We start from the raw sequence: 24,659 nt of genomic DNA on the forward strand, positions 1-24,659 counted from the left end.
AATAAGATAACTGCACTATAGTCACATGCACTCTTCACTCTAATGAATGAGACTAACATTGTTCCGCTGGTTCACAACATTCTGCAAACAGAGGAAACTACTGACTGAAGCAGAAGTCACACTAAAGGGAAGTACGTACAACCGTAGAGGAGAATAAGGCGGGTTTTACTCTTTAAATTACAGTCAAAGTCTCAGCCAAGAGAAACAATCAGGTTGCAGTGCATTCCCAGCAGGCGGCTGTATTTAAAGTCAGAAAACCTTAACCTTCGAAAAGGGGCATGTGTTGCTGAGCATGTGCTCTACAGAGATCACTGAGGAGCACAAAGGATTTCCCCCACAACAGATAATAGTGTGGACTTGTACTCCGTCATGATTCCCCCTCCTCTTCAGTGGAAGTATACCGGTGCTTATACATGGCTAAGCTCGACTTCACGGTGAACATGTTACAGAAATCCTTTAAACTTAAAAAAAATAGTTCAACATTTTGGGAAATACAGTTATTTGATTTATTTTCAAGTAATGATAAAATTGATGGATTTTTGTTGGCCAACCCGGAAGTTCGCATCACCTTGGTTCCCAAGAAGAAGAAAAAAGCTAGATTTTGGATTATTACGGAAAATAAGCTCTGGAGCAAACAAAAGGGCGTCATAGTTAGACGTTGCAAGTTAATCTTAAAAAATAAACATGTTTGTGATTTCTAATGAAATGGAATCACCAGAAATAAAGAAGCAAACATTACGCCATAAACGAACCATACCACAATAGCAGGAATTGATGTCACCACTACTGCAGAGTTAAAACTGGCCAACGCATCACCGGAACTTCTGTCCCTGACATGGAGTCCATCCAGCTGGAGCCCTGCCTGCTGAGGGCTCGCAGCATGGTCAGGGGCCCACACAGCCCCGCCCTCCAGTCCTCTGGGAGACGCTCTAGGAACCTCCGTTCCAGGACCAGCAGGATCAGGAACAGTTTCTTCCCCTTAGTGGTCAACACCCTGAACTATGCACCATGCTGACAGCCAGTATCCCTCTTACCCCGTCAACAACCTGTCCCCACACCCTCCCCCATTCACACCGTAATGTCTACACTTTCACCTTAACTTTAATGTTTACATATTCACTGTGTGTGTGTGTGTGTATGTGAATATATATATTACATGTCATTTAGCTGACGGTTTTATCCAAAGCAACTTACAATCCTGTTACATTCATACACTGTAGACGCAGCTACAGGGAGCAATTCAGGGTTAAGTGTCTTGCTCAAGGACACATCAACTAGGGCGGGGATTGAACCTCTAACCCCCTGATTGAAAGACGGACCTGCTTCCCACTGACCCATAGCCGCCCATATATACAGGACTGTCTCAGAAAATTAGAATATTGTGATGAAGTTCTTTATTTTCTGTAATGCAATTAAAAAAACAAAAATGTCATGCATTCTGGATTCATTACAAATCAACTGAAATATTGCAAGCCTTTTATTCTGATTTATTGCTGATTATGGCTTACAGCTTAAGAAAACTCAAATATCCTATCTCTAAATATTAGAATATCATGAAAAAGTATACTAGTAGGGTATTAAACAAATCACTTGAATTGTCTAATTAACTCGAAACACCTGCAAGGGTTTCCTGAGCCTTGACAAACACTCAGCTGTTATAAATCTTTTTTTTTACTTGGTCTGAGGAAATATTAAAATTTTATGAGATAGGATTTTAGAGTTTTCTTAAGCTGTAAGCCATAATCAGCAATATTAAAAGAATAAAAGGCTTGCAATATTTCAGTTGATTTGTAATGAATCCAGAATGCATGACATTTTTGTTTTTTTAATTGCATTACAGAAAATAAAGAACTTTATCACAATATTCTAATTTTCTGAGACAGTCCTGTATATATATATGTGTGTATATATACTGCTTTCTTTGCACTGCTCTGGTCAGATGCTAACCAACATTTCATTGTCTCAGTACATGAACTATAAAATTCAATAAAGTTGAATTTGAATGCTTGATGTGTTGTATATGATGACACTTAATGTCTCTGTAGTCTCATTTTGGCACTTGTTAGCAACCGCCTTTTTCAGACACGTAAAAGCTTCAGAATTCATGAGAGCTATTCTGTACCATTTTGTGTCTCCAAAAAAAGGCATTAAAATCTAAAACTGAATTTTAGGCATCTAACCAAAAGTCCTTTAAAAAAAAAAAACATGAATTCCAAGATGAGGGAACAGAAGTGCAAGAATGCTCACACATTTCTGTGTTCAGGACTCATTCCTGCCGCAGTCTATTAACCTCACTTAGCATAAAGAATGGAGGGAGGGTTAAACAGCTCGTCTGGCTCCAAACGGAAAAAAAATCCGCCTACTAACCACTCCACACTTGTATATGTTTGACCTGAAAACAAACAGACAGATTTGTGGTTGTAGTAGGAGTTACTTTCTGTTGCAAAGTGTTGGTGGATGGTCAGAGCAATGTCACAGATCTACTTCCCAAACTGCCCATCTATTCCTTTCAAGATTTTCCATTTAATAACAGTTTTAACCTTTTTTTATCCTAATTTCCCGTATTCGGTGTGATTTTCCATTTTCTGTTTGCAGTCTCAGGTGTCTCAGATATCAATGCATTCACATCATATATCACGACTACCTAGAACACCTAGCTGCCTTCCCTAATAACTTTCCTGCAAATACCTGTGCATTACTGTCATGATTTCCTCTGAGAAAAGAGTCCGCCATTCAGCTCACATTCTGACTCCCACTTGCAGACACAAGACTGTTGATAGGTACCAGACCAGTGCTCTCCTGCACTTATCTGCAATTTCCGCAATTAATCCCCTTTTACAGCAGTCGTGCATCCATCACGGGTAACACTCCAACAGCATGTGCCTGCTCCGCTCCACAGACACGGCCATTAAGGCCTGTGATGGTTGTACAGTGCTGCCATATCTGCTGCCTCAGAACAGGAGAGGCGATGAATGCTGCATTAAAAATAATGTCACGAGCGTTCAAACAGACCACAATAAATATTTACACCACTGATTGTAAAATTCTGGCCAGATTTGATGTGTGTGTGGAGCGAGAGAGAGAGCTTATTATGACAAGAATCTTCCTGTAGTGTGATGGTAACTTGGCAAAAGGGAGGGGAATTGCTAAGCGTGCTCCCTCTGTTATGCCTGAAGATTTGGCACATGCACTCACAACAACAGTGATGTAACCTGGTAACGAGCCTTTGGCATCTTTACTCAGGACCGAAACCCGGGTCATACCTTCCATATCAACAGTGTTATATCCAGCGTGGGAGAAGCTCTTGTTTTCCTAGCGATAGCAAGGGGGATAAATGGGGAGGGGCGGGAACTCGGGCTCACCTGCCCTTCAGTCAAAGGGAGACTCCTCACTTTTTCCAGCCCTAGAGGCAAAGGACTTAGGGAGTTATTTTGGAGCTCTCTCCAACTAACATAGCGGTGCATCTGAGTATTGTGATAGCACAGGAGTTGTAATTATGCAGCAAAGTACCCTAAGCCTCATCTTCATTAAACAAACTAAAAGTAGGTAACAGCAATACCACGGCAACAGCTTTTAATGTCAGTCTTCTTTCCCAATTAAAAGCGTAATGGTTCCACAGATACCACCCCCAGGTAGAAAGCATTAATAACCCAATCCTTACTTGCATTTTTGGGACGTGTCAATTATCTCCTCACCACTCACACGGCTAGACACATCGGTCAGCCTACAGCAGAGCCGGTTGCCAGACGTGGCCTCCTCGCTGTTAACAGAATGTGCAAGAGCGTCTTTGTATTACAGTGCAATCCACGTGACAGTGTTATTATTGGGCTATGTTCAGACTCAGAATCAGAATCAGGTTTTATTGGCCAAGTAAGTTTACACAAACAAGGAATTTGGCTTGGTAAAGTGACTCAGTGTGCTTACACAAAATATACATTACAACACAACACAAAAACATGTTGTGTTACGGTGGGATTTTAAAGATGCAGTCCTCTCCGCTGTGTTTTTAAAAGAGGAAAATAAAATTGGTACGCATGCCCTTTCTGCTGCCCTACTCCCTCAATCCTACTTCGCCTATGGTTGAACAATTCAAGTCCAGAACTATTCTGCCAATCAATCAGGAGCGCATGTGGCTGCAGGGCAGTTAACGCTGAGGAGGGTGAGGTTTCAACAAAGCAAAGATAAACCTCGAGTTCTTTTGAACCCACTGAAGCTCAAAAAGGAAAGAGAGACCTTTATATTATTAGTCAGCGCCAAACAGAGGTCTTCTAAGTATCTGGTAAAGAGAAAAATACTCCAGCTGCCACAGACATACAGAAATCCATGACGAGTGTGCAATCTCTCTGCAGACATGCAGCGGGAGAGAGGATCAGGCCAGTGGAAGAGATGGGAGTTGGCTGTGGATCAACTGAGCCGCTTCAGGCTGTCTGAAGAGGCCACTAAGCGAGCAACAGGGTTTGTGACCCTTGAATGCTAACAGTCAATTCATGAGAGAGAAATGTGAATCGATGCAGCGGTTAGATATTAGATATTCCAGAGACGCTCTCAGCAGTCAGCCACGTTCCATGTTAATGTAGGGTGACCAGACGTCCGGTTTTCCCCAGACATGTCCTTTTTTTTAGACCTAAAAAATGCGTCCGGCAGGGATTCCAAAAACGTCCGGGATTTTGCTTCGTCGGATATTTGTGTTTCTCTGGGTCTTTCACAAGCTAGTATTTACCCCTTACAAGTTTTGGAAATGGTATCTCCCTTACGTTCCACCTTCTTGCGCGAGCTCTGACGGTATAGAGAACAGTCATTGGTCGCCCGATCTCAGGGTTGCCAGATACACGATAATTATCCTCCAAATACAACCATTTTGAGCCTTTGGTACGACACTTCACCATTTCCAATCTGGCAACACTGAGCACCTTGCCGCCTCCACTAGTTCATTGTTGTTTGTGCGGCATGCTATACACTCCTACCAGCGCCGCCGCTCCCATAGCGCACTACGCGCTGTGCGTAGGGCACCAAGTCCTGAGGGGGCTCCACAAAATAGGCAACTAAAAAAATCCTCATAGTTATAATAATTATAATGCCGATATTATTTCAATCTAGAAATATTAGGCACCTTTTAGGCATGTATATCACAAAACAGGCAGAACAAGAGAGATGTTTAATCGCTCACACATGCAACATTCCAGTAATTTAATAAGCTTGCAGTGGTCAGGAGGGGTTGGTCTCGCCTGTGAGGTGGCCTTTGTTTTGGAGGTGGCGGGGGTGCCCTGACACGGACCATGCAAACCCAATTACCACAGTCCCACAAGCCTGGAGACCTGCATTAACACACTGCCCCCGGGAGGTTGACTCCATGCCAGCCTGGCAGCCAGCAAGATCCGGCTGCTGCATCACAACTAGACCACTTAAGGCACTGGCAGGCAGGCCACGCGTATTGGTAGCAATCTTGAGGGCCTATCCTCATCTGCATTCGCTGGATCCATTTCAACATCAGCGTTAAATATTGAGCCAGTCTCCGAGGCAAGCAGTGTGGAATTTGGAAATTGGGTCCATTTCCCAAGAATTAAAAGCAGTCCATGGAACTCTCATGGCCAGGAAAGTATTAGTTCACCTGGGAGGACAATTTATCTCTGTAGTAGTTATTTCAGAATTTATTAAAGATTAATTCGCAACTATTTTGATAATAGGTTAATTTCTTTATATTTTAAGATGAATATGTTTGGGTTCGCTAGCATTGAGGAAAATAAAATGTGCAGAAATAATCATGAGTTACAGCCCTAATCTGAACCCAGAGTCACAGGCATTTTCAAATATTAATAATGTGATAACAAAAGATCGTTAGGTCAAATAAATAGCTCGTATTTAATTGTGTATATAATACAGTACACTGTGACGCCGGTATAATGTAGCACGGTTAAATGTGTCCGTGCCATCTCTTTCAGAAACAACCGTGTTTGAGCCCCATTTCCAAGTAAAACACAGACGTGTTACAAAAGAAACCCGGCTAGAATTACCCAAGTGTGATTCAAAGGAATTACCTGGGTGGGCAATGCATGTTCCGAGTGCTACACGGAGAAGGAATCAGGTCATGAATTTCAAATTTAGATCAGCATCGGCAGCTATGGAGCTGGAGTTGAGGGAAGGAGCTGGAACACCGGCTACACAGAGACAGAAGACTCACTTTCAAACGCAAAAGGAACAAAGTAAAAAAATTCAAACAGAGTTGATATCGCTTTAGACTTGGTAGATTTGTTAGATGTGCATCACACGTAGACCCTAAAATCGTCTTCATTTAAAATGGCCTCGGAGTTGTAATTAAAACCATTTTGCTTTTTAATCAATATTCAATCTCTCAGAAATAATTAACAGCATATTAAAAGAGTTTACTGCCTAACGGAGCTGGATGCCTCGACATCGTTAAGCTGTTGAAGCGTTTTACTCTTTGACTCATCGCGTCCCGTTTCCCTGGTTTACTGCGCATCCGTTTCGGCTCTTTAAAACGCTCCTGGAGTCATACTGTACCTGCAGATAAAAACACAGCACACTGATAACATGCCGCACGAATACTCTCCAACGTTCACCCAGACGTGGCTTTTAACACTGAACGCATTAACATCGCTACATCAGTGAACCTGGATGTGAAATGTAAAGCTAAAACTAATTTACTGAATGCAAAAGCTTCACAGGATAGTCGTATTTTATGATCACGGTTTTCATGGCGTATTGCTGAGGAGCGGCCGCCTGCCATAAATCCTCGCCCTTTCCCCGAGTGATAATGCAGTCTGCCCTGGAAGTTGCACAACACTGCACGTTGTTAAATATGTGCTATATTAGATAGATTAGAAGTAGCAGGCCAATTGTTTCATCTCGGTGCTCAGACTGCTGCTTCACTACAACATTGTGAGCACGTATAAGCAAACAGACTGCACTCTGAGGGTCTCCATCAAGCTCATCATGTGCAGGTCACACACACAAACATCTACGAGTAGATTCACCCTGGGGATGAATAAAGTATATATCCATCTATACAAACAAGTTGAATGTAGCCCAGCTGATCAATAATCTGCTTGATCAAAACACACCACATACCTGAAGGGAGAGAGTGTGTTTACTACAGAAACAGAAACAGTCCGAGCAGAGCTGCAGAATACAGTATGAAAGCGCTCCAAACAGCTGTGGATTTTAAACGGTGACGTCTTAAGTCACCAGGAATCTTCTGTGTTTTATACAAGCTAATAAATTCCTTGAGCATTCTCCAAATGACTTCCATGGTAATTTAGGGGCAGCTTGGTTTTCGGCTATTGCTGATTAGAAGAGAGCAGTGGAGTAAAACGTGACACTGAGGGACGGACCGGGAATTTATTTTCACGTGAAACGGACATCCGTCGGTGTCTATACCCGTTCTCTTCACCCTGCTCCGTTCCACATTCATTCAAATAATTTTGTTTCCTGGAGACAAGGTTGCTGTTTATCTGGTTGTGGATGGGGGGGGGGGGGGGGGGGTAGCAGCAGTCATTGTTGGTTTAAGCTCTGCAGTCAAAATACCTCCTGGCATAAAAGATGGATTCATCACTGCAACGCTATACTACCTTACAAGAGACACAATAGGTCATCACTAAACCAGAGGATTTACCATCAGAAATAGCAGACACGTGAGTTGGGTCCAAAGTCAAATGATTTTGGCTTCAACCAATGAACTGTCGAGACAGGATTTATTGGTAACTCAAGCGGAGTGATGAGAGAGAGGAGATCAGTGCTGATCACATCAGTGTTGAAAAGGTGCAGACCAAGGTGAAAGTAAAGGTGGGAAGGAAAACAGTCGCACACTCGTAACCACAATACAAAAAAGATTCATGTCAACACAACTCCGTGGCAATATACCACGATTAGGCTTTAAGGCAAGTTATGATTTGCGGCCATCATTATGGGCACAAATTACAAATTAGCTCACACCACAACGTAGTCGGATTCGGCGGAGTCACCAAGACAAAGCAGGAAGATGACTAATGTTCATTAATACGACACATCGTCTTGAAAAAAACATCCTTGATTAACTTTGCACTGGAAATGTACTGGGGTGCAATATGGACACTGTTCAAGAAACCTGGAGCAAACTTACTAAACTAGTGAGGAACAATGATAACGGCCTCACGCCGAACACTCAACTGGACTAAATCAAGCATTTGAAACTACGAATGTCCCTCATGTTCAAGCCATATTTCAGTATTAGAACAGGTCATAGGTCAATTCATGAAACCGTAAAGTCCATTGACCACTCACGTTGGGCTTTAAGAGAGATGAGTTAACCTGTTAGTCAGCGAGTGACAAGTAAACGTCACAGCTGCGTCAGCCACTGAGGAACTCCAATGACGTCCCCACCTAGTGCACCTCCTGACGGCCGAGCACGTCACCAACACCGGACAGAACGACAGTGGGAAGAAGCAGTCAGGCGGCAATCTGAGACGGTTGTCAGACAAGAGCAGAAGGAGAAACTGGAGCACTGTTGTGACATTGGCAGCAGTGTTTCCAATGAGGAAGTCTAATTGTAAAGAAGGAAGGTGGAGAAGCGGCGTGGGCTGTTGACATTTGATTCTGATCTCCAGCATCATATTGGTCACGATGGGTCAACAGCTCACAGCTTGTGAAAAGGCTTGCTTTAACATCGGTGAAGTCGGTTCATATCAAATGTTTGGTCCCACTTCTCTTCCGGAGCATGGAGGTGGTGTGTGGTGCAGGATCGCTTTTCCAGTCAACCACAAGCCTCAGAATACTAATAATGTGGACGGCCTTCATTTAAAGAGCAAAACAATTTGTGGTCGTCACTTGGGGGGCATTCAAACCCAACTAGAATGGGCACTCGTGCTATGGTAAAAAGAAGATTTTGACCTTTTCATGACCTTGACCTTTGACCCGATCAATCCCAAAATCTAATCAAATGGTCCCCGGATACTAACCAATCATCCCACCAAATTTCATGCGATTCGGTTTAATACTTTTTGACTTATGCGAATAACACGCACGCACGCATACAAATACACGGCGATCAAAACATTACCTTCGGCATTTTCAATGCGAAGGTAATCAGGCATTCAGGTGTGTATACGGCTCAACAGCGGGTAAAAGTAAAATAATAGTCATCATATTGGAGGTGGTCCACCTATGTGAAGTAGCTGTTAACCTTCGATTGATCTGCAGAGCTCATCAATATCTTGAGTGCTTAACTTCTTTTTATAATCCTTTATTAATCCCACCGTGTTGGGGGTTCAGTGTCTTGCTCCAGGACATGTACACGATGAGGTGGAGAGGAATCAAACCAGCTACCTTGTGCTTTCTGGACGATTATTGGATAGGGACAGAGGAAAAGCATCCCAACATTGATTCGGAATTGCATTCTTTATGAGTGAATAACATCACATTAACAACGCTATTCGACAGAACATACTTCTGGGGTTTATCACACACACTTCACAGTCAGTCAAAGCGCCCACAGCACAGTGTTTCCCCATCTGTATAAATCAGTAGCAGAAGAAAATGTAATTAGGGCTGCAACAACGAATCGATAAAATCGATTATTAAAATAGTTGGCAACGAATTTCATTATCGATTCGTTGTGTCGCGCGATTATTACGGCGTTCAATAAGTCGCAGAGTATAAAAAAAACGCTGCGTTGTGAGAGCCAATCAGCGCTGAGCTGCTCCTCTGTTGATGAATCTAATTGGCTGCTGCTGCTCACGTGGCGCTGGATGCAGAAGTCATTCACGTCGTCGGAGACATTCACGGAGCTGAGTGCGCCTCCGGGTGACGTTATGAACTCAGATACCAGGGCGCTACATGTCACGACGTGTGTGGCATTTCCACAAGAGTATAACGTAGAAAACGTGGTTATTTATTCCGTGGCGGATAGCGGAAAATATTTTTCCACGGAAAAGGCAACGGAGATAAGCCACGACGCCACTCGCTGTGAGCGCTGCGCTGCGCGTGCAGACAACATTTAACAGAGCGGAGCAGCGCGTGCGCTCTGATCGCTCTTTTAATGAAGTATTGATACTAAAGATATGCTAAATCACATCGTGTTTAACGTACGGGTACTTTGTTAGTATCGCTACACCGTGCAGCGTGACAGCAGCAGATGTAGCGGACTAACATTCAAGCTAACCTAACTTCCCAAACGCTATGGACATCTGAACGCTGATTGGCCGAGACTCGACACGTCTCATCAAAGATGCTTTATTGCGAAGAGCAGCACCTCACATTTCTTCCGCGTCTCACTGCAATCTCAACGGCAGCGGGTGAAAAAAATAATAAATCTGAACGCGTCTCTGATATTGTTCAGGGGGCCGGTCCACATGGGGACCACTGCTCAGGAGAGGAAAGCTGTCAGTCTGTTTGTGACGGTTCATCACCATGGTGACCAGTGGATCTCCAGGACCTTTCCATGACTTTAAACCAAATTTCCATGATTAAACATTTTGTGAAAACTCTGTCTATACGTGACAAAGTGAGAAGATGTAGTATTTAAACTAACAATGAGAATTCCAAAGCATACCGTATATATACCGTGTAAATTAACATTTGAATAAAACAAATTTGCATTACTTTTCCAAATATTTTGGGATTTTATTTTTTTCAATTGCTTTTCTAGGCCTGCTTATAGCCATTTAAAAATTCCATGACTTTCCTAGGTTTTTCATGACCGTACGGACCCTGTTTTGAATAAAGGGTTGAAAATTACAGTGTTTTTGTTTTTTTATCCGATTAATCGAAAAAATAATCAACCAATTATCAAAATAATCGTTAGTTGCAGCCCTAAATGTAATCAACTTGTTTAAATGTTGTTTTTCTAATGCGATTGTATCTTTTGTGATTACTCTTATGACATTCATGAAAATGCCGTGAAAGTTAACATATTACCTCTTTGGAATAACATCAACAAGCATCTTAGGATGCTAAACTTCCAGCACAATTCACACAAAAGCCTCATTACATTTGTTAACCGTGACGATGCTGCAGAGGGTTGTTTTTCACACGTCTTGCTGGTGTAAAAGATAAGGCTAATTAACGTGGCAACATTTGCATCTTTACCTCGATGTTTTAACAGCGAGGGGAAGAGAGCAGACACAGCGGGCTAATGAATGTTTGATTTCAGAGGGAAGACTTCCCGTCACTTACAGCGCTCCTGACATAACCCTCTCATAAACCCCTTACATTTCCATGCTCCGCTATCTTGCTCCGCTGTCGACTTCTCACCTTTCTCTCTTCCCCCCCACCCCCACCCTCCTCCCCCTCCCTTAAATTCCTGAGTTCATTTCCCACCCCCCCCCCTCTCTCCCCCCTCCACTACCACCACACTGGCAGCGCTCATTACAGCAGATTTGCATGTCTGCTCCAGAGCAGGAGGAGAGGAGATGAAACACAACTCCCAGTGGCTGCCTCTGCAGAGCTTCACTCATCTGACAGAAAGAGCTCCACTGTGGGCCCCAGACACAGCAAACACATGCAGGCTTTTAAACAGGCCACACACACACAAATTATTTTCTACTGCAGCATATATTCAGTTTAAATATATCTGTATTCAGGAAATAAACAGAAACAGAAGCTTCGAGCACATTGCTCCCCTCCTTGTGCATTAAAAATCAAGCCTGCTCAGCTGAGGAGGATGACACCACGAGTTATGTTCCTGTGCCATCTGTCCACACACCTATGACCGATCACCATCTTTTTTTATGTACAGAACAAGTCATGATTTCTCAACCGGTCCTTTTTATTTTCTTAGTCAATTGGTGAGACCGCTTCAGCTCGACGACACTTCAGAAATACCAACTACCATCTTTGTATTAGTGCTGGAATGATAGATGCAAGTCAATTGACGGAAAATGAATTGCCTCCAAAAAGAGCATAGACGATGAATGAATGGGTCAAATCTCCCATTTATATCCTGGACCTTTAAAAAAAAAAAAAAAAAAAAAAAAGATTTACATTTCTCAATTTCGTTAATGAACTACAGCCATGTAGAAAGGTGTTGACCAGCACAAGAGGTAATACTCAAGTAAAACAGGATAAATGCAACATCTCTGAAATATGTGATCAGCTATAGGGACTGTGTGCTTTCAACATTCATTTTAATTGTTTGTATTTCCCTTTAAAGGTGGTAGAGGAGTCTGTTACCATGTTCTGATACGACCACATGCTCTGTCCCAACTGCACAAATAAACATGAGCGCAAATAGTATGTCCACTTCTTGGGTCAGCAATGACTAAAAGTCACGTACTTTAAATAAGGTGCTTTTGTTAAGCATGACTCCCACAGTGAAGGTGGTGCATCATGTGCCATGAGTCACCGTGAAAGGAGAGGACACAGACCTTATTCCTCCTGACCCAACCTGTATTGTTGCTCGGGTTGTGACCTCACCTCGGAAAAAGCCTCGATAACTTGCAAGATATAAAAATGTAATTCAGAATAAAAGGAAATGTTTGGAAAGTTGTTTACATCCCGTGTATATCTTCTTGACATATAAATCAACAAACATGGTTTTCTGCCGTCTTAATTGTGCAGTTTCAAATGCATCGATTGCATCATATCGACAAAGAAAACCCGACTCAGTCCACACTGACTCATACTCAGCAGAGAAATAAAAATGAGAACTTGGACATTATTTTTAAATTCAAGGCTTACAGATCCATACTCTCATTGCATTATGGGGATGAGACATACATGTGTGTAATACATACAACGTTATTACTAAAAGTACATTTGAAAATAAAAGATATAATAAATAAGGAACAAGTGATTTTTTGGTAGATAAGGGAGAACAGAGTCCCCAACACGACGCAGGTGGTTGCTGGGTCCCTGTACATTTAAAGTAAACTATTTTAACACAATCAGACAACAAACTGTGCAGCCAGAATATCAATAAAACGGCAGGGTTTCATTTTAGAAACATACAGCATCCCGAATTAACCGTAATACATATTAACAAACTTATTGAGTGGACGTGAGACGACTGTGAAACCAGAATTGCTCGTGCAGAGCTAAATGACCAGAGCATGTCTTTACCGTCGCTCAAGGTTATGTTTATGACCTCAGGGTTTCCACCAGCGGACTGCAAGCCGCGAGACATCGAGGCGAAGCATCGGGGAACGATGCGTCTTAAAGTCCACGGTGTAATACACGTAGCAACGTCCTTTAAGGAATGACTCTGTACGTGGGTTGTGTGCTTAACATTGATTGCCACTAAACGTTTTCACTCTGTATAATTCAATAGTTAAACAGCACCGCAAACTACATTCTCCAAAACGGTCGTGAGGTTGAATCAACACCTCTCTTATAGCATTTTAACAAAAACTGAACTTTATAACCTTTATGAAGGGAGGATGTATTGCAGGCCGTTGTAGTTTATAGGTGTACGTAATGCAATGTGTTGGCGACAGAGATGATTCAAGTCAAGACGTACAAAAGTAGCCCTGCCCTTTTCAAATGCATCATATCACGTTGTATGAAGTAATAATAATGGATTCCATTTGTAAGGCACTCTTCATCCAAGAATCTCAGAGTGCCACAGAGCCAGTACATAGTTAAAACTATAATAAAAAAAGGAATATTTGAAGTCATATTAGATTATTAGTTTTGCTTGTGAGATACAATGGGATACTTAATGTCACTCTGTATATTTATTGTGCAGCACTGTGTGTGACCTCTATTTAAAATGCTTTTAAAATTGAGGCTTTAAAATTCATCACTGCAGCTCCTTCCAAAATAATTGATTAAGCATGTCCTGTGGTTGAAACGCATATGTGTAATTCTGTAGGGAATACTATATGGTGCTGTAGCAACATTTTGGGTGTGACCAGATTTTGTGCTGGAGCCAATAACAGAAAAATTAAACTGGCACCAGTATCAGATCTGCAGCTTGGCTTCAGTTCGGGAGCAATTTTTTCTAGCATGCAGCAAATACAAGGACATGCTTTTGTAACAGAGTACATCGAGTATACAGGCGACTGTGTGGGTATTCTATTGGACTGACAAACGTCATACTTTGGTTGTATAAAAAAGGTACCAGAAATATTTCACTGAATCCAAAATGGCATTTTGATTTCCCTTTTTTGTTTTATCAGAGTGGCGGTCAAAGTGGTTCACTATTGGGACTTTTGAAAAGTAGTAAAAACATAAAATAAATAATTGGAGAACGGACGAGAAAAATAAAAAAAACTGGGTTCCGAAAAGGCAGTAATTACAGGTCACTACATAGGGATTATCAAGCAGAAATGGAAGCAGCAATCAGAATTAACCAAAGACTTGATAATTTGTTCCTCTCCAATTATTGTCACTTTGTCAAAGCATCATTTTGAATTTACTTGACTGGACTCAAACAAAAAAGGCAGAGATCTGAGCACTGCGAGCTGCCTGCAGAACTTGTGTGGCCAGGCTGCACAGCGCACTTTAAGTCATTAAAGTCCCCATGCTCAGTCTCTCCCTACCCCCCACTGGAGATGCCAGTAACCACCCCCACCAATACTAAGCCTTTCAGACCAAACGCTGCTCTGCCGTCTGCATCTTAATAAGAGGAGGGGAACTAGAGGGAAGTGAAGGCATGGCAGTCTTTTAGAGGAAGCCGAATAAATGACTGAACACACCCTGGGGCGGGCACGCCGGGGGCTTTCCAGGAGGTCGGAGCAAGCGGGGCCAATCGTGTCAAGACGAAGGCGGCAGACGAAAACAAAACTGACATATCAAAGCAGCCGAGCCTTGTAGAAGGGAAAAGAGCAGCCAAGACACGGCATTCAGCTGCACAGCTTGTTTCTGCTTCAATGAGAGACAACACGACCAAAAAACGGCAATTAGCGATTAAAGTGGAAATACCATCTGCTGCGAGGCTGCACCTTTTCCCAATCAAAAACCAGCTCAGACCGTCAAACCACCCGAGTGATCCACTGGCCTTTGATCCCATCCTCGTTTTCTTTTCGGGAGGTAGGCAAACGGTGAACCGTGCATTTAAAAGATTGCGTGTCCACCCAAACATGTGGATCCCCTGCCCTAATCCTTATTATGTTTAAGAGCAACGGTTCTTTACCTTCCCAGTGCAGCCAAACCTCGATCATTACTAAAGCAAACAGACGAGGCCTAGAGGCGACATTCACTGATTCATGTCGATAAATGCTTTGTCTACATGTAGAGACCATCATCTCTGACAACCTGGATACACTGGGAATGTGCAACACAGATAATGCGTGTATGAGAGCACTTAAATGAGTTATACTTTTAAATTAGCTTGATGAGAGCCAGTGTGGCCTCAAACTCAGTTTGCTTCTAATGAGAAACCAACTGTTCACTACATATCTTCTCTCCTTGTGATAATGAAGGGATTCCTCTGAGGTTGTTGCCATGCTGACACAGCCTTTAGGTGCTTAAAACCAAAAATGGGTGCATTAAGTGAATTTTAATTGACTTATATTTACCCACTGTGTTGTCTTGCAAATACAAAAAAGATATTCTGGCAATCCTAGAAGACTAAAAAAAAGTAGGTCACTCGGTCTCCTGTGAGTCATAGATTTTGGCAGGGGACCAAGCAGAGCAGGTATGGGAGAGACTGAGCGAGGACTGAGATAGGCCTAATGGTATACTGATACCATTTCATTAGTATCATAAAAGATAATCAAGTTTATTTACAACTCTTACTCCTACATTTTGTGGTACAGTGTAATATCAGGCAAAATTGGATGCAGAAGTTTAGGGAATTAAAACAAGAAAACTGGAGTGTTACACACTTAATGGCATCATAAATTTACACACATAGAAATGCATATTGTAGTCGGGCCTCCCGAGGAACATTTAAGCCTCGTAACTGCATGCAAACTTCTCCGGTCTTTATATCCCACCATATCAATTTCCTTCAGTGTAGCAGATTTCTCAGATTGCAGGTGCAGCCTCGTTTCTCTCCGGAGCCGAGGCCCCGGGCTTTTCTCCCGGGGCCACGGCACCTTGGCGCTGCGGCTGACTTGTGCGGTCAGAGCTGGGCATTATATTTCCAAACAGTTACTTTTTGAAGTCGGTGACTCGGCCTGGTCGAAGCCGTCAATCACGCAGCCACCTAGGGCCGACCGCATCGTGAGCCGGCACTAATGTGCACGTCTCGGGCCCTGTGACCTACACTCTTATTACATTGGGCAACTGGCACACACCACGTGGCCTCAGCTATTGAGCCCCTCCTCCAGCTAACCTCTCCGCCCTCTCATTCATCCACCCGAGGGAGAGGCATGCAGGCCAGAGGAAGTATGACTCATCTGAGTAACATGATGCATTCTTGTGAATTCTCTACAGACGTGTTTTTTGCCAAGTGAAGAGCACAGGAGGTCTAGAGAGATGAAGAAAAAGAAGTGAGGACGCAAATGAAACTGTAATCAAGAGAATTACTTTGTGTGAGAAGAAGAAAGAGGGAATAGGGTGGGAATGATGGAGCAATAGCGAGTCATAATTTGTGTGGGTTTCCTGGTCCACAAAGATCAACATTTCCTCAAACTCCACAGAGAGACTCCTTGGCTTCTCTTCAGGGTTTTCTGAATCACAGATGGATACTCCAAGTACTACAATTAAGGCTAATCCATCAGGTTTCATAGAGAAGAAAAGCGACAAATGACAACAGAGAGCTTTTGGCGGTATGCGTCTGAATTCTGCTGAGCATGCAGAGTACAATGAGGCGTAAAAAAGACGCATGAAGAAAAAGTGTTAAATCATCGCTTCAAACAGATACGCCACAGCTCCTTCCCAACCAACCCCACATCTGCAATACTTGGCAATCGCCTCTTCAGAGCATGAGCCTCACACACAATCTCTCACTATTTCTCAGGGCTCTCAAGTTTTGAAGACAGGCAAGAGTGACATTTCCATCAGCACCACCCCCCCCCCCCACCCCCCCGCAGAAAGAAATTTTCAGATATCAGTCAGTCGCATGCAATTCCAGGATGCTTTATTTTCATTGGTTGCTGGATTAAATCTTACCCAGATACAACAGATACAGGTTTTTTTCTGATTGGCTACTGTAGCCCATTTCTTTTTTTTGATTGGCTGATAAGTGGCTCCTCACAGCAGAACTCCAGGGGAGCGCTTGCTTCCTCCACGGTGAGGGCAGCGCCGCCAGCTCATGTCTGCGTGCTGCGGCACATTAAAACATTAAATAGCCGAGAGTCTTTTTCAGAGTGAGAAATGCGTGAGTCTCACGCTCAATGCGTGAGTCTCACGCTCAATGCGTGAGTCTCACGCTCAATGCGTGACACTTGAGAGCCCTGATTTCTGGACCGGCCCACATTAACATCGTCTGAAATCACTAAACAAATGGAGAAGCTACACACAGCCCGACAGTCAGATCAACAGAAACAAGGCTGTTGAAATGTGATTTCAGTTTAAATGATGCATCTCTCACCAGTTTACTGTTGAGATGTGGGAATAAACAAAGTCCTTCAGACTCCACCAGTTAACCTACTAAGCTGATTCAGACTGTGCTCTGAATTAAATCTGACCCGATCTGACTTTCCTCTCCGAGTCCGCAGATTGACATTCAAACATGTGAGGAATTATTCACTCGTACGTACGACATTGCTGCATAGTGAACACACATTACACAGCAAGAACCACGCTATGCGGCCCGGATGATTACGAATTCCATTAGACGCTTCCTTTACAAATACACCTGCAGTAAACAAGCAAGTAGCCATTATAGAAGAGATTATCCCAACAGACACCACTGACCATCTTCTGCAGGTAAATTAAAAGGAGGACTTGATTCCCTTTTGGCTCCAAGTTTGTTCCACTTCTTGGTCTTGTGGTTGACAAGACTATGCCTATCGCTTTGAATCTGGAATCAGTATCTCTAAAGTTTTTGTGAACTGTACACAATCGCCAGTGTGTATCCATGTTGATATGCATGCACAAAGCACCTCCTCACAGAACAGTGCTACTATTACATCAATCAGGGTCTTTTCTCAGTCTGGTTTACGAGACGACTTGTCACCGTCGTGGTATCACCTCGAAATAGTCGTGAAAAGCATGCAGTCTACAAAAGGGAGCCGGTGGTAACATTTGGCAAAATAATGTTATTAAATTGTCATTTCTCTATGAGACTTTAGTAAAGGAGCAGTTTCGACAATTTAAATATAAAAGTCATAAATAACAACTCTGTGGCTGCTGATCTGCAGACAAACACATTGTTCAGCCAATTGTTGTAGCCACCATTTTTTGTTTTAAAATATCTTCGTTAAAAAAAATTTTTAAAAGCCCCATCTATTAAATATGAAAACTGTCTTTAGGTATTCTGCCGTTTCACCTGGAAGCAATTTGTTCTGTCTGACACAAGAGCTATTGTAATGATGAAAACAGATAACCAAAAACCTAAAACTATGAAGAAAGCCCCGTTGTTATTACTGTGTCAGCTTAGAGAGCTTCTCTTCCTGCACACAGCTTGAACGTCTCCAAAAAGTGTGAATCATATAAGCATATCCAATGCTTCTACCGAGTAAAGCACAAACAAGCTTAAAAGAAATGCACTGATACTGAGGGTCTATCAAACCTCAAGGACAAAGCATACGATGTGATAATTATCCTTCAAGCCACAGACAAGTCGAGCCAGTCTTATTTGTTTCGTCTTGGTTATTCATTCCAAGTAAGTAAAATATAAAATGACACAGCAGTGCATTAACTCTGAAATCTTTTGTTTTACATGTCATTAAGCACCACATTAACTCCCCTTTAATGGAGGGGATTTGTAAGCCCCGATTTCATTTGCACATTTAGTGCACTAAAACCACCTCACACATATTCTACATTTATACAAACACTTCTGTTCATGTACCTCATCCACTTCCTAAACTTGAACTTAATGCAGAGATAAGATCAACCCAAACATTCATAATAGACTTGCCACCAAATATATTTATTTAATGTTTGCCACGACAAGGCTGGAATGGGTCACAGAAACCGCTGCAGTACAAGAACCACCAACCCCCACTCTCGGTACACATTCTAAACTTACCCAGCAAGCTCTGGGGCAGGTACTTACAGGAGGTCCCTGGTAGACAGAACAGCCCTGATGAGACAGACTGGGGAAATAAAGGGCGAAACACATTCAAATAAAACATGTATCCAAGCAAACGTGCCAATAATATCAGGCAGCACACCAGTTGAATTAAACATCACATACTTCCTTCACTGATTCATGTCCAACTCCAACTCGGGATGCGAATTGGAGCATATAGGCTAGGACTCGTTCCCTCACAGATTCAACTAAATAGACAGAGAGGGGGGTGATGAAGGGGATGAAGAGAACGAGGCAGCGTATTGCTGGATGAATAAAAATGAAAGTGTAGTACTTCAGTAAATTCACTCTCCATCCGGTGAGGAGGGTGATGAAAGGGTGGTGGGGGGTGACGATGGAGTAGAGGTTTGTTTGAAAACAGAACCAGTGCTGTATTCCCACATCCACCCGTATCCGGCGAGGGACTCTTTAAAAATTCATTAATTTACAGCAAAAATAGATTAAAGCACCCAGCTGAGCAAAACTCAAAATGTGGCTCCTGAATAACATTAATGATAAAACCTCGGGGGGGGGGGGGGAGGGTTGCCTGAAGAAAGAGTGCTGGCTTCTTTCACCTTACAGCACCTTGAGAATAATTTATTTTCAATCATTACAAAAATAATGCATTTCTAATTGTTATTTTTAATTACGCTTTTCTTCAGTTGAAAAGAAAAAAAAAGCAAAAAAAGAGCCGAGTAAAAACCTGCATAAAACTAATTAAAATCCATCCGAGGATCTGCCATTCCCATGATGGCATGCCAATGTCATTCTATTCACCATTTGATATCTCAGCTGCAGAGACTCAATGACAGCAGCTCCAGGCCCCAAAAAACAACTAGATCTGCAGTTACAGTAATTGCTCTGGCCAGCGCTAAATGAGGTTCACTTAAGTGGAATTATCCCCCTCTGATCTATCACATAAAGAGACTTCTTTAACATGGAGAAGTGGGCTCACACAATGTGACTGCAAACAAGATTAAAATTGGAATCAGGGAGGCATTTCCAGCAGATGAATGGCTTCATAGCTCATCTGCATTCTAGTGATGCGCAGCGTTGCAAATGAAGACTGAGCCAGGCCCTTCTCCCAACACGTCTTCCATGAGAGCAGAACTTCACACACTGGGTAGAGAAGCACAGAGAGAATCTTATAACAAAACGGTCCTGTCCATTTGGTCTGAGACGCATTAGAGGAAAACCTAGCCTCCGCGCAGCGTTAACAGCTTTCTAAAAAGACAAAAGGAAATCCTGGTGTTTTTGCCCAAGCTAAGGTGAAAATACACTCGAGGAAAAGATGATGGCGATGAAGTGAAAAGAAAGAAACTGCAACCAAAAATAACTTTTCTGAGCAGAGGAGAGGAATTCAGACAAGCCCACTTTGGGTCGAGACCAAAAGTAAGTCATCGTAAAAAATACTAAACAGAGGCCTTTGAACAACACGATAACCATTACACCACGGCAACAAAAAAAGTCTGACGTCCTTAATGAATAAATTGCCATCTGCCAATCGCATTACACAATAGCTTCTCAGCCTGAGGGGTAAGATAGGGGTTGCTGCAGAGAGGACCTGTTGGGCGAAGTCCAACAACACAAGGTGTGGGGGGGGGGGGGGGCATTCATGTTGCCACAGGCTCAACTGCCACCAGGAGTCTGATAACTGCATCTCACGGATGGCCATTTGAATAATCACTTCAACAAGGGGAGAAATTAAAAAGCCTCTCAGTGAGATGGGGCGAGGCACAAGGCCACATACTGAATTCCAAATGGGGAGCTTGAATTTAAAACGTAGAAACCGGTTGTAAAGTCTACTGGACTGGCTTGTTGACCACCCTCGACATCTATCAAAAGTACCTCCATATGATGTTACAGTTCGATGTAAGCTACTAAATGACAACAAAAACGGGACAAAGTAATTTTTCCTCAGAGATGATAGACGAACGTGTTACTGTTACCACACACAGAACACAGGAAGACCTTGAAGAAGTAGGTGTTGTGTTTTTAAACCATTAGGCAACAAACTTCTCAAACACCATTGAAGGGAAGCTGAAACACATCCTCCCATTCACACTTTTAAATGGTTACTGGGAGAATAGACAGATGTGTAATCTTCTCTATACTTTATTCACAACTGTTTAATCCATTCATAAACACCTTGAGGTTGTTTAAATAAAAAAGGGAATCCTAAAAAGTTACTAACTCTGCTCAATTTTATTTGATGGGAAATCGGAAATAACAAGAATAAAGGCTTATAAATCAGCAAAAGCATGCATTAACCAGAGCATTTCAATTTGAACCCGCACCACATCATGAAACAAACTACATTTATAAATCAACTGAATTTCATGGACGCAAACAGCACAATTCAACTTCCGCTGTCTGTGCCAATTATTCCACTGGTGCGTTTCACATAGTTGTTTTAATTGACATAAGGAATTACTTCTAAAAACAACTCTTTATTTTCAAAAGAAAAATGTAAAAAAGTTGAATTTCAGGAATGGCGGAAGATTTAATTATTGACCATGACTGAGTTAGATGTCTATCAGTCTTAGACTGAGCCGAAGGACACTGATACAATGCAATTAACACAAAGTGCACATGGTGCCTTTCAGAGAGCAAAGGAAAGGAAAGCAGGACGTGACTGACAACTGTTCCTTCTCATTTCTAGACAATATGGCAAATGAAGCTACTCTGACTCTGCTTACCTGAATGGAGTGACATCAGAACTCAAACCATATGCAATTCTGAAGCTGCACGCACAGATTGCCTAGATCCAGGCAGCATGCTGGAGGCCTGCTATTTAAAGGATGGGTGATGAAGAAGCGAAGCAGGTCTGACCTTTGATTGTGGGTGCTGACTAATACTTTGGGCATTTAGTTAGTCGAGGCAGAAGGTCTGGCAGGGTTGAGATAGTCTGGGGGAATTTATAGTGTTTTGTTTTAGTCATAATTTCAACCTTTTCATGTTGGCTGGATGACAAAATAAACGGAGGAACGGGAGTATATGAGGAGCAGCTATTAATTTGCACCCCAGTGCTTCTCAGTCGGTAAAACAACAACGTGACATCATTGGTCAAACGTGCACAAGTTGACAGCAGGGCAAATTAAGAGTTCAGTCATCCATCCGCTAATAGAGGCCGTCAGGATAGAGCAAGGGCACCGTTTTGTATACAGCTGCACGCAAATGCCACAGCTGTTTAGTTTAATGTCGTAGCATTAACTAATCAGTGTCTGCCTTGTGCGATCACACACACTGACTGGTAAAACATCAAAGCAAAAAGAAGCATGCCCTGAGAAATGTCATGCACAAACAGTCCAAATATGCAACACCGCCTGTGCCATCTCAGGTCAATCCACAGGGGTATACCAGAGGCGAAAGATTCAGTCCCGAGATTAAATCCAGTCGCATACAAATTGACCCTAAACATGCGTTGCACTTGTTGATTGTCCAGCCACATGACAAACCTGCACGTTCTCGTAAAGATTGACTCGTTTTAAATACCAGGATCGTTATTTTCCAAGAAGAGTTTTCCAGCCGTCTGAGAAACAGACGATTGACAGACGAGAAAACACACTGCAACAGCTGAGTCAAATACCATCAGAGCATGCAGGAAAGCCAAACGACACTGGGCTACTACACACACACACACACACACACACACAGACACACACACACATTTAATGCAGGACACACAACGTCTCACATACCAAACAGCTAGCTAACGCTAGCTGTTGAAGGGCTGGGATAGGTCATTATAACCACCTAAAACACACACGCGCGCGCACACACACACACACACACTCTCCTGGCCCAGGAGAGCGCGCCGACAAACGCTCAGCTAAAGTTAGCTGGCTACCAAAACTGGCTAGCTAGCTGTCAAAGTTGCCCTGTCAGTTGTCACCGGTTGCCCGGCGGTGATAGCGGGCTAACACGAGAGCTGTCAACTTGGGAGAGTTACAGCAACACGGTCGGGGTGTACTAACACTGACCACAGGGAAACACCGACTGGCTCCCTCAGAGGAAACGGTGTCCCCCAGCACACCCCGCCACAGCGGGCGGAAAGGAGTTGTGCCAAGGCCTGTTCACCGGGCTCGATCCCCAGAACTTCAGTGCAGCTCACTTCCCCGTTAAAGTCGTCCATTTCGTGGGCCTTAGTTCAACTTCCATGCCCGCGTAGCTCACTTACTCTGGGTGAACGCTGCTGTGACGGCGGCTCTGTTAAATCCTGACGGTAGTTTCAGAGTAACTGCCCCCTCCCCTTCCTTCCACCTCCTCTTCTTCCGCTCGCGGGGGCTCCCCAGGAGTGTCCTGTGCTCTTGGCGTTATCGTCCTGTGCAAAGAAGCGCCGTAGCTTCGCCGGTGTGCCCGCGGTGCCGTTGCGTCCCTCTTCAGCTTCTCTCCGCCTTCTCCAGTTCGCCTTTCTCTCAGCGGCCGAGCCAACATCCGGGACTCTCCCCCGTTTGGGTTAGGTGCCCGGAACTACTTTCTCGTACGACGACGCACATGAAGCTTTTTTTTCTCTCTCTCTCTCTCTCTCTCTCTCTCTCTCTCTCTCTCTCTCTCTCTCTCTCTCTCTCTCTCTCTCTCTCTCTCTCTCTCTCTCTCTCTCTCTCTCTCTCTCTCTCTCTCTCTCTCTCTCTCTCTCTCTCTCACCACCCTGCCGCCACAGAAACTAGCGCGCGGTCAAACGCGCAATCCCGCAGTGTAGACGGTAACGGGTGCACCCACACGCGACCTTGCCTAATCGACCAATTAATCACAAATCGGATTTTTTAAAGGTAACGTTATAAGTGAATATAACCCAAAGTGCCGTATAGCATTAGATACTGCCTATTAAATGAAAAAGTGAAAACACGCAAGTAATCAGTATCACAAAATGAAAGCAGAAAAGGTAAAGTCCACGTGGGCACCGCCGTGTAATAAGTCTCTTTTTATTCAAAGAAAATCTCTTTGACTGGTGTGTATGCTTTGTATGTGTTAATATTGCAAAAAAGGCCTTATACTATTTCATGATGATAATATTTTAATTAACACTTGTGGGTTCACAAGTCATACAGTAATACGTTGTTAATACATTGATTTGGGTCCTGATTTGCTGCCGGTTTTTCCAGAAGTGAAAGTCGACCATTACTGGCTTCCTGGTGAATTAAAAAGCAAAAAAAAGACTATTTAATCTGCAGGAGGATAAACACCTATCGCAGATTATTTAACAATATGTCATTAGAATGATAACTGACCAAGCATCAGTTCATGATTTAGGCTATCAATAAAATATTTGTATAAAGATTAATCCTAAAGTGGTGCTGATTACTATACAGAAGCTGATAGAAACATATTAAAGATTCAATAGGATTACATTATACATAGTTTAGGAGTTGGGAGAAACTTGGACATGGACAACATCTTCTAGTAAAATACTGAATTCATTTATCCCTTCATTCTTTTTTCTTGGCCCGCCCATTTAAAAAAAAGTGAGTAAAACATTTTTTTGTAATGTCCTCGACAATCCCCAGTATGTCAAACTCTCCATTGTACAGCGTAAATTGCACTTGAGGTTACATTTCCAGGGAAGAAGAAAAAGGACATGACCTCATTGTCCTTAATGGGA

At 42.9% G+C, this 24,659-nt stretch overlaps 1 protein-coding gene across 2 annotated transcripts in view; it reads right to left on the reverse strand.

The window, feature by feature from the left end:
- The window catches only part of foxj3 (forkhead box J3), a 75,139-nt gene extending 51,604 nt beyond the window's left edge, over positions 1-23,535 (reverse strand). Inside the window, exon 1 of one of the 2 annotated variants that reach the window (XM_056437371.1) lies at positions 23,238-23,535. The gene's annotated coding sequence lies outside the window, so the exon portion shown is untranslated. Of the gene's footprint in view, positions 1-23,040; positions 23,131-23,237 lie in introns of those variants that run through there. The other variant, XM_056437372.1, reaches the window with a different exon arrangement.
- Positions 23,536-24,659: the final 1,124 nt, after the last annotated feature.

The sequence above is a fragment of the Pseudoliparis swirei genome, chromosome 18 (genome assembly GCF_029220125.1).
Source record: "Pseudoliparis swirei isolate HS2019 ecotype Mariana Trench chromosome 18, NWPU_hadal_v1, whole genome shotgun sequence".
NCBI lineage: Eukaryota > Metazoa > Chordata > Actinopteri > Perciformes > Liparidae > Pseudoliparis > Pseudoliparis swirei.